General features: G+C 40.7%; 1 long non-coding RNA gene and 1 pseudogene across 1 annotated transcript; one reads left to right on the top strand and one right to left on the bottom strand.

The window, feature by feature from the left end:
- Positions 1-131: 131 nt before the first annotated feature.
- On the bottom strand, positions 132-5,937 carry LOC120030222 (annotated as a pseudogene).
- Positions 5,938-7,926: 1,989 nt separating this feature from the next.
- On the top strand, positions 7,927-8,786 carry LOC120030341. The gene is made up of 4 exons (XR_005473640.1): positions 7,927-8,028; positions 8,219-8,303; positions 8,444-8,492; positions 8,619-8,786. It is a non-coding gene; the product is annotated as an uncharacterized LOC120030341 (long non-coding RNA).
- Positions 8,787-13,712: the final 4,926 nt, after the last annotated feature.

Genomic DNA, 13,712 nt, shown 5'->3' with positions numbered 1-13,712 from the left:
TTTCTATTTAATGTTAACAATGTGGACACGAAGATCAGACACCATTTAGCATGGTAATGCACCTAATGTGTGTGCGCAATATAATCCATGAGGCTTTAGTTCATGGGCTGAATAAAAAAGCCACAAGTCCATTACTATGCACCAAGATGTATATTTATTATTTAGAAAATAGTAAAATTTCTTCAAAAAGAAAAGGTTATCGTTGCCATGTTACCGAAAAAACATTCTTGAACAAAGCTTTTCTGGGCACGTTTTGAAATCATATTTACAGTATATACACATTCACATTTCATAACTGAAATGTTGGCACCTCTCACTGCAACACAAAAAACTAGTGAGCGAACCTATTCCCAATTTAAATAACGTAGCAGCTTTCTGCTTGTAAAACAGTCGCCATACATGATAACCTTCCAGTCAGTGGAAGGTTATCATGTATCCCTTTTAAAACTACAACATCCCCTTTAAAACCATGGCTTCTCTCTGCTTGTACCATTCTTATGAAGAAAAAAAAAAAGCTTCACAAAAACATCATCCTAAATGACAAAATGGCCGACAGTCAAACTCTTAAGGAAGAAAATTATTCAGAAAAGAAAGGACGCACAGTAGAACTTGACAGTCTTGATCAGTCCTCCGTGATGCGGATGTGTTTAGTGGCCTCCTTGGCCCTGGCTATGATGATTTTCTCAGCTTTGGAAATGAGCTGGGGCTGAAAGAGATAAAACAGAGACATTGTTCTGTTAAAATCAATTTAAGGCATATAATAATGAGTGAACAACATGCTCATTAACAAAATGTTTTTCCTCAAATTAAAATGGTTGGGTACTGCTAGAGATCCTTGTAAATAATCCATAGAAAATTAAAATGGAGGGGAAACTTACCTTCTCTGAGCCCCTTTTCTTGTCTCTGGGTCGGTTCAGCTTAGCTTGGCGGTCCACCAGGATCTTCTGCCAGTACCTTTGTTCATGTTCGCCTAAAAGTAAAAATGTATGAACAATTGAGCAATTGTTCATTTCGATGTGACATAATTCAGCCACATTTTTCTCCTAATGAGCAAATGAAGCCAAATTAATCAAACATCTTTCGGTAAAAGACATCCATTCATGAATATGCTTTCTTGATCCTCTAATGATGACGCTGTAAGAGGAATCGAAAAACAACTGTTAATATATAATATTATTATATGCCGTTTAGTGGAAGCTTTTAACCAAACCGACTTAGTCATGTGGGTGGTCCCTGGAATCGAACCCATTATCCTGCCGTTGCAAGCGCCATACTCTACCAACTGAGCTACAGAGGACCCCCAACTGTCAATTGACCATTATCTTACATCTCCATTGCTTCTGTTCAGATGTAGTAAATAGTTTATGGCCCTGTTTGAATTCTCCCAAATACATCCCTCCTTCCTCCCATCCTTGAAGAAATCACTGATCTCTGTGTTGCTGTCACTAGCCATGTCAGCTCAGTGATTGCCTCAAGATAGGGAGGAAGGGAGGACGCAATTAAAGATGATTTGAACAGGGCCCTTGATGAACTACAGAGAAGTAATGGGAGAGTCAGCATAACAGAGAGGATCTCTAGCTGCCAGCTGTGTTTGTTCTGCAGCCCGGTGCGAACGTCAATGATGGCCTTGGCCTCGACTGGACTCTTGAAGCGGACGTAACCCTCAGCGTCACCCTCTATGGTGTCCACATATACCACGGAGGAAACCTCTGCGAGAGCATCCTAGACACACGGGCAAACACAACATTTTGGTTAGAAGAATACATGGCTGTAATAATTTTTACATGGTAAAAACCTTGATGACTTTTCTGCCAGGGAAGGGTTTGGTGAGTGTGATCTTGATGATGCAGCCACTCTCAAACTGAGGCCCGAGGGAAGTCTCCTTTTCACCTGCCTTACTCTCCTCAGCTTAGGAAAAAAAGAAACAAGACTAAAATACATGGTGAAGACATAATATTGTCTTCGGATATACTCAATTGTAAGGGGACCGGTTTCAAATGTTTTTCAGCATTTATTCTAATGTAATATGTGGACAGCAAACTAACATTTGATTCGATATGTTCAATATTTGGGGAGTTTATATGACACTACTAAGAGGTTTAATTATGTAGAAGTTGTACTACTGACAGATAGCTAAGTAGTGGGTAAATATTAGGCAATAACGCAACATGCAACAATTCCAAAGATTTTACTGAGTTACAGTTCATATGAGGAAATCAGTCAATTGAAATAAATTAATTAGGCCCTAATCTATGGATTTCACATGACTGGGAATACAGATATGCATCTGTTGGTCACAGATACCGAAACAAAAAAAGTAGGGGCGTGGATCAGAAAACCAGTCAGTATCTGGTGTGACCACCATTTGTCGCATGCAGCGTCCCATCTCCTTCGCATAGAGTTGATCAGGCTGTTGATTATGGCCTTTGGAATGTTGTTCCACTCCTCTTCAATGGATGTGTGTAGTTGCTGGATATTGACGGAAACTGGAGCATGCGGTCGTACAAGTCGATCCAGAGCATCCCAAATATGCTGAATGGGTGACATGTCTGGTGAGCATGCAGGTCATGGAAGAACTGGGATATTTTCAGTGTCCAGGAATTGTGTACAGATCCTTGCGACATGGGGCTGTGCATTATCATGCTGAAACATGAGGTGACGGCGGCGGATGAATGGCACGACAATGGGCCTCAGGATCTCGGCACGGTATCTCTGTGCATTCAAATTGCCATTGATAAAATGCAATTGTGTTCATTGTCCGTAGTTTATGCCTTCCAATACCATAAACCCACTGCCACCATGGGGCACTCTGTTCACAACGTTGACGTCAGCAAACCGCTTGCCCACACTGCCTTGGCAAAGGAGAAATGCTCACTAACAGGGATGTCAACAAATTTGTGCACAATTTTTGAGAAATAAGCTTTTTGTGCACATGGAAAAAGTCTGGGAGAAATGCTCACTAACGCACTAAAATCGAATTTCTCTCAAATTGTGCACAAATTGGTTTACATCCCTGTAGACCAATTTGTGCACATTTTGAGAGAAATAAGGTTTTTGTGCTATGGAAAATTTCTGGGATCTTTTATTTCCGCTCATGAAACGTCATGTATGTTGGGACCAACACTTTACATGTTGCGTTTATATTTTTGTTCAGTATATGAACTTACATGTCTGTTGCAGACTGGTTTCCATCTCCATCTTCCCTCCTGCCCCCTTGTGGTGGAACTTGGTCAAGCAAGTCTTCGGAGCTCCCATGCTCCTCTTCTGCAGGGTCATATACTCCAGCTTCAGCCAGTCTTTCCTTCCATCCAGAGCCAGAAGGAGAGATAGATAAAGAAGAGAGAGAGAGAACAAAATAAAGTGCTTGATTCTAAATAATATCTTGTCACTTGGGTATTGTTCAATAAAGATGCTATGCTTTAGACTAAGTTATTTAGGGATTTATTTAGATTACATCAATGCTGTTGGTCTGATTGACCATTACATATCATTTAAAAAGAGAGGTCCTATCAACACACCTACCCACTAACACATTTTGTTTTTGTAAATGGCAAGTTAAATGGTCAAAGAATGTCCAAATATGACAACCAAATTTGAACCACAGCAATGCGCAGACACCATTAGTAACACAACCTCTTCCCTGATCTTCACCCTCTCCTTGTGCTTCTTCTTCCTTGTCCTCTTGGCTTTCAGCAGGGAGTTGTCCATCTTCTCCTCCTCTTCCTCACCCTTGACTTGCAGGTCTGAAGAACACAACATTTAGTCAAACCTGCCCACGAGTTATTCTGAACCAGGAGCATCTACCTGTTAATGAGAGGCGTTTTTCACAAGCAATTAGTGATGGTGGGGAGGTGGGGATCGATAGTTACACATCGGGAAATAATTTGACGATATATTGTATCATTTTGACAATATTGCAATATTATTTTTGCACTAGTTGCACCAAAACTCAATTTTCCCTTCATAGCTGGTTCTCCATCTTTTTAAATAAGGAGACAATTTGTTTTTATCACTTTTATTTCCATGACTGATCAAAACTCGTTCTCATGGCTCTCTTGTCTCTCTGCAGCAGACAAATGGTGAGCAATATGTTTGGAGCATCGCAATAAATCACAGTATCGAATCACAATACATATAGAATTGTGCGATATTGCAATACATATCGTATCGGCACCAAAGTATCATGATATCGTGTCGTGAGGTCCCTAGTAATTCCCAGCCCTACAAGCAATGTGATGCGAGTTCAATATAATGAAGTACCTTTCCCATCGCTCTCCACCTTGTCATCCTTCTTCCCCTCACTCGTCTTCCTCAGCTTGGATGGCATGTCTCCCTGTGCGTTACTCTCTGAGCTCTCCCCCGTCTGGGACCGCTGTCTCTTCTTCTCTAGCTTTCTGGACGGGTGGCTTCCCTGTGCCCTCCGCAGGTGCTACACCCTCTGCAACCTCGGCCGTGTGTTTCCTCTTCCTGTCAGACGGTTTAGACTCAGATTCTATTTCCTGTTTGCCCCCGCCCACTGTCGTCTCCGTCTGTGACGAGGCATCCTCTTTGGCGCTCCCTCTGGATTTCTTCTCCTCCTCTTCCTCGTCTGCAAAGACAGACACACACAGTAGATTAACAGATGGTAAAGGGTGTTAACTTGACACTTTAAACGTTGGCACTTAAATTCAAAGTGGCCAACATACGCATTTGTTCTATTGTGTGTAGTCCCTCTGGAGTTAACCAGTAATGCTACATTCTTCCCAATACCCACCTTGTGTGGTGTTCAGGGAGGGTGGATCAGGGATAGGCTTTCTGTTCTTGGTCTTGGGAAAGATGCCAGGCTTCCTGGGGGCGTCCCCTGGAGGGTTGTTTAGCATCTGGACAAGGAGAAAATGGTTAGTTATCTACCGGTTTGCTACTACATAGGACATATCAATGAAATACAGAGGAATCTTTATGATATCTCACCTCTACGGCTTTCTGTGCTTCCTCTTCCGTCTCAAACTCAACGAAGGCGAACCCTTTGGAGTGGCCCGTGGTTTTGTATCTCGGCAAGCTGACGTAAACCACATTTTCACATTTGGTGAACACTCGCTCTAGCCAGTCGTGGGTTACTTTCTTGGGCAGAAGTTCCTGGGGGGAAGCTGTATTTTATAATAGCCAAAGGACCACGTCATGAATTGACAAACATGAATGTAACTGGTATTTACCACATAGATTGGTCGGTTGTCTACATCTTTCGGAACCTTTCCTATTGGACGCTGCTGTCACACTTTAGTTCCCTCTAGGTTGACCTAAAGGACCAAAACAGATCACAGTGAACATCGTAAGTCTATGGATTCAATACAAAACTCCAACCAGCATGCAACTGAACAACTGAATATGTACAGTAGTACTTTACCTCAACAACAGATACATTTTTCAGCGCCCTTGCAATCAGTTGTCAGATTGTTCATTCGGTTGAAGGATGTCAACACTGATTAGTCAACATCTGTAGAAAATAAAACCACTGATAGTTGACAGTAGCCGCTCAACTCACTTCAAATGAAAGGAACTTACAGGGAAAGTAAACTAGACGGCTACTACACCAGTGCTGGTCATTGCTATGACTTACATCCATCTCGTGACTCCTCAATGAGTCGTCTCAGAAGCCTGTCCTTGTGAAGGTTGACATCCCCCAACTAGACGTCCACCTGTTTCTTCACATCTGCCATCATTTGTTTCACACGGGACCGCTTCTTCTTCTCATTCTCTTTGTTCTTTCCACTGTGGTGGATGTGTCTATGGTGGATGTGGCACCACAGCCCACTGCTCTTTTCTCGGTGTCAACCATGATGTGATAACACCTGAGTGAGTGGTACATAAAGCATGATCATATAGCTACACATGTCATGCGTGATGTATTGTTGTCTCTACCTTCTTGCTGTTGTCAGTGCCCAATAATGTTTGTGCCATGTTTTGTGCTGCTACCATGTTGTGTTGTCATGTGTTGCTGCCTTGCTATGTTGTTACCTTAGGTCTCTCTTGTCATGATGTGTGTTTTGTCTTATATTTAAATATTTTTAATCCCAGCCCCCGTCCTCGCAGGAGGCCTTTTGTTAGGCCGTCATTGTAAATAAGAATTTGTTCTTATCTGACTTGCCTAGTTAAATAAAGGTTAAATATATATATTTTTAAGTGTAAAATTATACTGAAGGTAGCTATTGGCATTAATTCATCATAAGTTAACTAGTGTTTTGAATTCTGCTAATTGAGAACACGGAGTCAAATGTTAATTTTATGTAGCTAACGTGCATTTAGTTAGCTAGCTAGAAAGGCAGTCGGCACTGATAGCCATAGCAGGGGGACCCCTCACCTCAAATAACGTTATATTTCAGAAGGAAGTAGGTAGCAAATTGAACAGAAGACATGACCTTATTATATGCGGCAAAAATGTATAATTTAGCTAGCTAACGTATCTTTCAGACTTAAGACTAGAGCTACTAGCGTTTGTTTTGTTTTCGCCAACTGTGAGGTCCTCATACACTGAGAAACAGTGTATGACAACCTTTATTGACGAATAATTAGTTGGCAAACACACTCTAATTTAGCAAATGTGTACACCCAAATTCCACGTCATTATACACGTTAGAGGAAACACGTTAAACACAGACTCTATTACCAAAAGCTAAATAAGATTGTCTTTTTCTAACCAAGCTTTCTGCAAACCTATTTTGTCTCTTGTTGATGACATCCGTGGGAATTCAAAAAAAAGGAGGGAAATACCATAGAGAATGATAGAGGCCTCTAGTGACCAAACGGCCATATTAGCATGGCCAGCGGCATTGAGGGCTTCCACCATGCCTCTGCCGTTTTAGTCAACTGAGTGGGGATTCATATGGGTTGTAGCCTCAATGGCGCTCCCCATGCTGTCACATAGGCTATGATTTAAAACATATAAAGATCAGTCTTCTATCTATCTCTATGGTAAATACCAAATACTGTAGCCTGTTCAGGAAATGTACTCTGTATTTTCACTAGATAGCCACCTATGCAGATGAAAGGCACATTTTGTTTATTTTTCTTACGGATATAATTATATATATTCTAGTTGTGTAAGAAAACCTTACTACGCCTCATTTTATGGATTAAGAATCCGTTTGGCCTACATTGTGATTGCCTAGGGCAAACTTTTTTATTATAAATCTAAGCCTTTCTTCTGCCCCATGAAAATATTGATACCACCTCTCTCTCTCTCTCTCTCTCTCTCTCTCTCTCTCTCTCCCTCTCTCTCCCTCTCTCTCTCTCTCTCTCTCTCTCTCTCTCTCTCTCTCTCTCTCTCTCTCTCTCACACACACACACACTCACCCTCAATAGAATTAGGAATTATAATACTCATTCTAATCTCTATGCATGATGACGTATTACAGTAATAAGGAGGAGTTTGGTTATCCACCGTCCATCATAATGAGAGATGGGGTTGCACAAGAGACGGCCGCTGTCCACCGCACGGTGGTGCTGAACATCAGATCGCGGGATTCCGCTTCAGTCGCTGTCTGTTAAAATTGTGTTGAATAGCCAATAGCATCTGTTTTCTTGTTGTTCAGAATCGTTTTTTTGGCCGACAGCTGTGACAAATTTACCACACAGGTCTACAAAGTAGCACATGAAGATCATGGTTTGTAGACAGTTCAGACAGACCGTCTGTGCTGTGTCCACAGTTCAGACACGTTTAGATAGCAGCCTAACCTAGAACTTGGACAGATTTTTGCACTTTTTGGTTTTTGTTTTACAAATTTGACTCAATATTAAACGACAAGAAAGTAAGTCTATTTTGGCAGATTTGTGTTAGACTCTTTTCAACAACCGTTTATACAATGTCTACAGATAGGTTAACAAGCTTAATTTGATTAACACTTTATAGGCTATGATGATAATAACATTAACAACACTTGTATATAACAGGACTTGGAAGACAGTCACCAAGAGAAAGGGATGGAGGAGGAGGCAAAGGAAGAAGAGCCAGTTGCTCAGCTAAAGGAATAGTGGAAGGACAAGTCTGGCAAGGTAAGATTGGTCCTCTGGTCATTTGGGTTCTTTGATATGTTTAGCCTAATCTATCTGGTACAAACTTGATTCAATGTCAGACAAAAGGTGGAATGTCTATTTTGGCCACTTTTTGTCACAGTCGTTTAAACAAAACGTTTATAGAATCTCTACAGATTAAAAAACTCATTACGTTCATTTTGATGAACAGGACTTGGAAGGTAGTCATCAGAAGAAAGGGATGGAGGAGAAGGTAAGAAGAAGAGCCCGTTGCTCAGCTGAAGGAAGAGAGAATGGTAAGATTGGTCCTCTGGTCATTTGGGCTCTTTGCTAGTTTTTATCTATCTGTCTATGTATTGGCTATAAAATGGGGTGGTTTGACTTGATGTTTCACATTAAGCATAATAATGTGGGATTTGAAATATTTTTCTTGAAGGTCAAATGGAAGTCAAGTGCCAAGAAGACCTCAGCCGAACGTGACACAGGTTAGAGATTTTTCGATATTAAAACATTACTTTTCCCAGTACATGTACTTTTTAGTTAGTGTGCCCTTTGTTGTGCAGATTCATTATAAAAAAAGGGAAAAACTCATAATAATTGTTGTCCTTTAGGTCCCTCTGTGGCATTCTCTTTGGATAAATACCAAAACAGGGCAGCAGTAATTCAACTCTTACAGGAGGAACTTCTCAATAGTCTACTTCACCCCTCAGGAATGGCAGAGGACATCTGATTCTTTATCCTCACCAATTTCATGAGTAATCTCACTGATAGGTCCAGTGCATTCGGAAAGTATTCAGACCCCTCAGCTTATTCCACATTTTGTTCAGTTACAGCCTTATTCTAAAATGGATGAAATTACCCCCCCCCCCCCCCCCCCCCCCCAATCTACACACAATACCCCATAATGACAAATTGATTATTTTTTTTTTAAATGTGTAAAAAAGAAGAAAAAAAACACACACCTACCTTATTTAAATAGGTATCCAGGCCCTTTGCTATGAAACTCGAAATTGAGCTCAGGTGCATCCTGTTTCCGTTGATCATCCTTGAGATGTTTCTACAACTTGATTGGAGTCCACCTGTGGTAAATTCAATTGATTGGATATGATTTGGAAAGGCACACACCTGTCTATATAAGGTCCAGTAACAGTACATGTCAGAGCAAAAACCAAGCCATGAGGTCGAAGGAATTGTCCGTAGAGCTCCGAGACAGGATTGTGTCGAGGCACAGATCTGGAGAAGGGTCTCAAAAAATATCTGCTGAGTAAACGGTCTGAATACTTATGTAAATGTGATATTTCAGTTTTATTTTTTTATACATTTTCAGAAATGTCCAAAAAACTGTTTTTGCTTTGTCATTATGGGGTATTGTGTGTAGATTGATGAGAAAAAAAATATATTTTAGAATAAGGCTGTAACATAACATTTTGAAAAAGTCAAGGGGTCTGAATAGTTTCCAAATGCAGTGTTTCAGTAGCACACATTCTGTATACAACAAACCTGTCTGAACCAGTACAAAACAACTGAACATGTTTACTTGTGTCTATATCAGGCAGTGGAAAGTGATTCAAGAGGACATGAGAAATCCTGTAAGTTTATCTGTCAACATTTGATAGATTATATGATAGAAATTTGAACATGAAGTTTGTCATATTGACTAATTAAGCACTTGACACCACATCCTCTCAAAAATACATCTCAAGCTCTTTTTGTATTGAAACAGGCGACCAAAGTACACCTTGCTAAAATGTGCTGGAAGATAGCGAAAACGGTTTCCCTATAGTTGTAGAGATCCTCATCCCAGCCCTTGCACACATATTATAGCTTAATGCTGCCAGGGAAGCTAGCTCCTCCCCCTCGCTGACTGGAGTGCTTCAGCATTGCAAGCATCCAGGAATGTGTGTCGAGGTTTAATGAAGGTCTACCCAAGATCCCTGGCAGTGGAAAGTCTGTTCAGCCAACGGGTCAAGGCTCCATACCCCTCTGCCACTGACTTTAAGCAGTCACGCATGGTGACGTTTAAATGACAGATCTACCCACAAGGCCTAGCAGTGGAAAGTCTCTGGGTGGTCAAGACTCCCTACCCTCATCCACTGAATTTGAACAGAGGCTGGAGTTGATGCGTGAAAAGTTACAACAGAGAATTGAGGAAGAGCGGAAGTGGTATACATTATTACAACTCCCGCACACCCACTCCACGTTCTTCTTCTGGAAGGTATCTTCATCAACCACATGTTCACCAACCTCAACTGTGGGCCTGACCCAACTGATCTTATCACTGTATACGGTACATACTCAATTCAGGTTAACTTTTTCGTATTACACAGCATTTGACTGTTAGAATACAAAGTTAAGAAACTACAATATGTATTGTAAAATAACAAAGCAGACACCACATATAAACATATTGGTTAGATAATTAACTATTGGTTCATTCAAAGCAACAATTTGTAAAGATCATCAATATGTAAACATTAGACAAGATTGATAAAAACATTTTTTAAATTTAAATTTAGATCTTGTTGCAGAGGGCACATGGAGGAGAGGCTCAACTGACATATCCTGTTAGTGCTCTCTTTGGGATCACAGAGGACACAATTCTTCAGGTTCTGGGAGATCAATCCTGCTCTTTTTGCTCACTTGGATTGACCAGATCTGTGGTAAGAGATGTTGTGATTCAGGTGAACTCTTAGATCTCACTGATCATCTCCTGTTCCAGCTCAAGGTAAATCAAGCCCAGTGTTGTGTGAACTAGCAGGCGAAATGGCATCCAGGCCGCCAAGAAGATGATGATGTTTGTTATCTCTGCCAAGCTGCAGCGGTTTGGAGTCACTGAAAAGGCTGCGCCTCAAGCCAAGCCCAATCCATCTATGGAGAATATAGACATTGAGGCCTCCCTTGCACTGTAGACAGGAGGGGTTATGGCTGTCATTGTCAACTCCGGAGAATGCCAGGAAGGAGAGCAAGGAACAATGGATGCACTTCGAGAAATTGCACACAAAGTTAAAAAAAATTGCTTCAAAGGATTGTGTTGGTGGTCTCCTGGAAGATTCCCTAGTGGAGAAAAAAAATGTCTGAAAAGACTGTATCCTATGGCAGCTTGGTGAGTCAAAACATGCTCATACTTTCACCTCCAGACAAAATGCTTGACTCTCCTGTAATGTCAACCATTGAGAAAATATCCAGTGTTGAGCTGAAGTCAGAAGTCACTGAAGCTATTACAGGGTACCTCAATTTCTTCTGCGACTTCAACAAAGAGCTGGCAAAGTGGTGTTGCCATTTCTGAATAAAAAAATGTGGACTACAGCACAGACTATTTGAGAGTTTTTCACTCGGCATCATCAACCAGATGTGAACACCACAGAAAAGCATCAGTCAAATCTTGGTTGCCATCCAAGGGGACCTGATCAGTTCAGAGGAATTGATGACCTCAGGGGAGCTGGTGCAACTCCATGACATGGTGGGAACAATACTGGAGAGTGTGGAGACAGTTTCCAGTAAGGCGGATAAAGAGCGTAGTGAAAGACTCAAAGGCCTTCATCTTCTTTCTACTGTAGGAAAAGTCTCAAGGTCTCAGAGATTTGGCAATACTCCCAGGAACTCCAATGTCAACTGAGTTGCTGGACAATAGTTCCCTATCGTTAGAAGCACATGTATTGAAATGAAGAATGATACTGTGTCGGAGGCCTCATTGACTGGCCCAAGAAATAATGGGGTCGTCATTGAAAATCTTGATCCTGAAGTGCTGCAGCAGGTCACTTCTCCAGACTCTGTTCTAACAAGGCTGGACTTTTTTTTTATCTCAAAGGAGGAGATTCGTGATTGCTGCTTCATTTGACCTTCCCTCCTTCATAATGGGGGTGGGTCAGGAAGCCTCCTTTCACAATGTTCCATCAAGAGCGTCTAGTCACCGTAGCTCAAGTTCCACTACTTCTCGATTGACAGAACTTGATGGTAGTAGTTAAATGATATCATTGAGTATTGTTGTAATTATTTGGTGTTTATTACTTACTTTGGGTATCTTACTACACAATATGAAAACCTATCAATGGTATTACTTTATACTTGCCTTGTTTTCAATTAGTAACCCTGTGAATTGCTATTGTCTAAATTATGGCGTTTTAAGAAATATTCATTAAGACCATTTTTATTTTGAAACAATTAGCCCTTCAAACTGATCAACAAAAAGCTCCAGCCCTCAGAGGAAGCATAGGACCAGATTAAGTTTCCCCATGAGGAGGAGCATTGCATACGTAAATCGTACGTAAATTATTTCATCACATACTGTATTTTCCAGTCCTACAACATTAACATTGCATTTTTTTGAATAGCACAAAATTTGGATCTGTTTAAAACATAAAATATGTGTATGCTTGTAGACTGAAGTGCATGCCAACTTTCTCTGCTGTCTCTAGCACCCCGCATAGTGCCGATGGCTCGGCTCCACTAGAGAAGAGTCTTCCTGCAACTTCCAAACCCGAGGACAAGAAACACAAACCCTTCATCTTTGTCAGGATGTTCTTGGCCATCAACAAATGCCTTCGCAACACCTTCAAACCTTCATTACAACAAGTAACAACACCTAATTAAGTAAAGACTTATTGCATTCAGTTAATCTCCATTGTAATCTTTTCATGTCTAATTTATTTAGCAAAAAGTCACTGTAAAATTAAATGTAATTCACTTGGTAAATATATTTTGAAGACATATTATGCATACTGCTTGAGATGGAACCCTGGATGGGATATTACACCAACCACTGATTGTCTCCAGAGCATTAAATGTCTCAGACTTTTAAAGAAGTACAATAGTTCACTAATAAGATGTTCAACAAATAAGCTGTTTGTTTCTAATTAGTTTTCATTTTGTTCAGCATTATCAATATTCTGTGAACATTGTAAATGGGGGCCCTGAAAACTTGTTACTGCAGTTTATTGGGAAAACTATTGAAATTATAAGGACATATGTCACATTTGTCGTATTGAGGAGACCAAGGCGCAGCGTGATATGAATACATTCTTCTTTTAATAAAGGAAGAACACTGAACAAACTAACAAAAACGACCGTGACATTATATAGAACGAGTGCTGACACAGGCAACTACACATAGACAATAACCTACAAACCTAAATGGAAAATGGCAGCCTAAATAGGATCCCCAATCAGAGACAACGATAAACAGCTGCCTCTGATTGGGAACCAATTCAGGCCACCATAGACCTACATTCCTTAGACGTACAAAATCCCCACAGATCAACAAAAACCCTAGACAAGCGAAAACACACATACCCACCCTCATCACCCCCTGACCTGACCAAAATAATACAGAAAACATAGAAAACTAAGGTCAGGGCGTGACAACACGCAAGGAACCTGTAACATCATGCATTTGAGATATCTAGGATATTTAAAAAAAATATATACAGGAAACAGTCACTTTTTACAGCAAAATACAGATCTTAATTTGATCACACTTTTGTTGTCGAATTTGCAGACTTGAGTAGCCGAAAAATGTATCAACCCCTTGTAATGGGTGCGTGTTGATGGCAGGGAAGTCAGGCGCAGGAGAATCAAACTTGGTATAAACGGAGTCGTTTAATAAGTGCTTCACAAAACTCCAAAACCAAAATATAGAAAATAATAAAAGAGGGTACAAAACCCGTCGCGCACCAACACATAACTGCACAAACATACAATAAAACAAT

The sequence above is a fragment of the Salvelinus namaycush genome, chromosome 36, assembly GCF_016432855.1.
Source record: "Salvelinus namaycush isolate Seneca chromosome 36, SaNama_1.0, whole genome shotgun sequence".
In the NCBI taxonomy this organism is placed as follows: Eukaryota; Metazoa; Chordata; class Actinopteri; order Salmoniformes; family Salmonidae; genus Salvelinus; species Salvelinus namaycush.
This window is presented reverse-complemented; position numbering and strand designations above follow the sequence as displayed.